The sequence below is a fragment of the Oncorhynchus keta genome, chromosome 23 (assembly GCF_023373465.1).
Source record: "Oncorhynchus keta strain PuntledgeMale-10-30-2019 chromosome 23, Oket_V2, whole genome shotgun sequence".
Classification (NCBI taxonomy): domain Eukaryota; kingdom Metazoa; phylum Chordata; class Actinopteri; order Salmoniformes; family Salmonidae; genus Oncorhynchus; species Oncorhynchus keta.
This window is the reverse complement of record NC_068443.1, coordinates 5,916,050-5,918,892: the sequence shown is the minus strand read 5'-3', so window position 1 is coordinate 5,918,892 and position 2,843 is coordinate 5,916,050. Positions and strand designations below refer to the sequence as shown.

Genomic DNA, 2,843 nt, shown 5'->3' with positions numbered 1-2,843 from the left:
CTGTTCTCTAGCTCACCACCTGCCCTGTGTTGATTGACAGTTTGCTGGTCCAATCGGAGGGCCAAGTGTGTGTTTCACTAGCCAATCTGTTGCAAGGATGATGCTGCGGCTATGGTCTCTGGCTACGTGGAGAGTAATCAATGGAGACTGTGCCACAAAATGAGTGACAAAATGTTACAAAAACCTGGCCAGATAATTTCATGTCGTCAAAGTCAAGTCTTGAGGCTCCAAGTTTGATGTCAAGTCTCATCATCAAATTTGTGACTTGAGTCCACAATGCAATAAGGTGCCATTTAAATTCTTTAATTTGACCTTTATTTTACTAGGCAAGTCAGTTAAGAACAAATTCTTATTTTCAATGACGGCCTAGGGGGATGTTCAGGGGCTGCCTGTTCAGGGGCAGAACGACAGATTGTCAGCTCGGGGATTTGAACTTGCAACCTTCCGGTTACTAGTCCAACGCTCTAACCACTAGGCTACCCTGCCGCCCCAACATTTGGGATGCGACCAGGTAGTCTGACACTTTTCTCTCTCCTTATTTTCTGGTTGATAATTATCTCAGTGGCAGGCTCAGGAGCACGCAAAGTAGGTGTCGGTCTGTCCTCCGGCATGTTCTTAACCCCCTCCCCCCTTGGTTGACCACAGCTCCAAATGTGAATTAGCAAGAACACCAATCAAGATCATCCTGTTGCTGTCACCAGTTGACACTCTTGAGATTGCTGAGAGAGCTGGGAAAATAAACCGACACCTCTCTCTCACACACACACACACACACACACACACACACACACACACACACACACACACACACACACACACACACACACACACACACACACACACACACACACACACACACACACACACACACACACACACACACACACACCTCTCTCTGTGAAACTCTGGCTGCTGACATGGGATGAGCAGTCGTAGCATGTATTGGAGTTTTTGGTGCGTATTCCAAATGGCTCCCTAATATATAGTGCACTACTTTTACCCCGAACGCCATGGGCCCCGGTTAAAAGTAATGCAACGTGTCATTTAGGAAGCGACCTGGGATAAAGCCAGGCATACAAACGTTAGCAACGAGGAAGCACGGGGATTAGGTTGCTCCCGCCGACCCCAAAAACGTCACAGGGGAGACCAAAGAGAGCACTGAACAAGACGGTATTTACATGTCATTATTTAGCGGCGGCGAGGATGTTAAACACACACCTGTCGCGAAGTGTGTTGCGTGGCACTTCTTGTTGTTGTTGTCCCTTCTAGAATAGTCTAAGCAGTGTGAGTGTGGGAAAATATTCCACCTGCATAGGATATCGTAGAAATGTATATTGATTTAAAAAAAAAAAAAAAAAATGTTAAGTGCCAAATGTCTGTTTCTTGAACAGCACAGCAGGAGCCTGATCTTTTGGTGGTTAAGAATATGTGATTAAAGCGTCAAGTACCTCAGAGTGCCTTCTGGTCTTTCCTGTCGACTCCTTTTATACTGTAGAGCTTTTCCCACTTGAAGTAGTTGGAACCGCTGTGCCTCGACGGGACCCCCCTTCAAGCTAACTAACAGTCATTCTGACTGCAACTTTCTCATAGTGAAATTAATACATTTCTTATATGCTATCGCTAAAATAATATTTTAGTCTTGAAAATATTAGGTAACATTAGAATAACATTTAAAAAAATCATTTTAAATAACAAAAATATAATTTTCATTAGTTTATATTTCTGTATTGCATTTGGAAAGTATTCAGACCCCTTCACCTTTTCTACATTTTGTTACATTACAGCCATATTCTAAAATGGATTAAATAAAAAATTCCCATACTACACAATACCCCATAATGACAGTGAAAACAGCTTTTTAGAAATGTTTGCAAATGTATATATATAAAAAAAATATATATATATATTGTATTTAGATGAGACTCGACATTGAGCTCAGGTGCATCGTGTTTCCATTGATCATCCTTGAGATTTTTCTACAACTGGACTGGAGTCCTCCTGTGGTAAATTCAATTGATTGGACATGATTTGGAAAGGCACACACCTGTCTATATAAAGGTCCTACAGTTGACAGTGCATGTCAGAGCAAAAACCAAGCCATGAGGTCGAAGGAATTGTCTGTAGAGCTCCGAGAAACGATTGTGTCGAGGCACAGATCTGGGGAAGGGTATCAACAAATGTCTGCAGCATTGAAGGTCCCCAAGAACACAGTGGCCTCCATCATTCTTATATGGAAGAAGTTTGAAACCACCAAGACTTCCTAGAGCTGGCTGCCCGACCAAACTGAGCAATCGGGGGTGAAGGGCCTTTGTCAGGGAGGTGAGAAGGGCCTTTGTCAGGGAGGTGAGAAGGGCCTTTGTCAGCGAGGTGAGAAGGGCCTTTGTCAGGGAGGTGAGAAGGGCCTTTGTCAGGGAGGTGAGAAGGGCCTTTGTCAGGGAGGTGAGAAGGGCCTTGGTCAGGGAGGTGAGAAGGGCCTTGGTCAGGGAGGTGAGAAGGGCCTTGGTCAGGGAGGTGAGAAGGGCCTTTGTCAGGGAGGTGAGAAGGGCCTTTGTCAGGGAGGTGAGAAGGGCCTTTGTCAGGGAGGTGAGAAGGGCCTTGGTCAGGGAGGTGAGAAGGGCCTTTGTCAGGGAGGTGAGAAAGGCCTTTGTCAGGGAGGTGAGAAGGGCCTTTGTCAGGGAGGTGAGAAGGGCCTTTGTCAGCGAGGTGAGAAGGGCCTTTGTCAGCGAGGTGACCAAGAACCACATGGTCACTCTGACAGAGCTCTAGAGAACCTTCCAGAACCTTCCAGAAGGACAACAATCGGGGGTGAAAGGCCTTTTGTCAGTGACCAAGAATGTATTTAT

General features: G+C 45.4%; 1 long non-coding RNA gene across 1 annotated transcript; it reads left to right on the top strand.

Moving 5' to 3' along the window:
• Window positions 1–2,363: 2,363 nt before the first annotated feature.
• On the top strand, window positions 2,364–2,843 carry LOC127911103 (uncharacterized). Its single transcript, XR_008077606.1, has 3 exons — window positions 2,364–2,439; window positions 2,512–2,583; window positions 2,656–2,843. It is a non-coding gene; the product is annotated as an uncharacterized LOC127911103 (long non-coding RNA).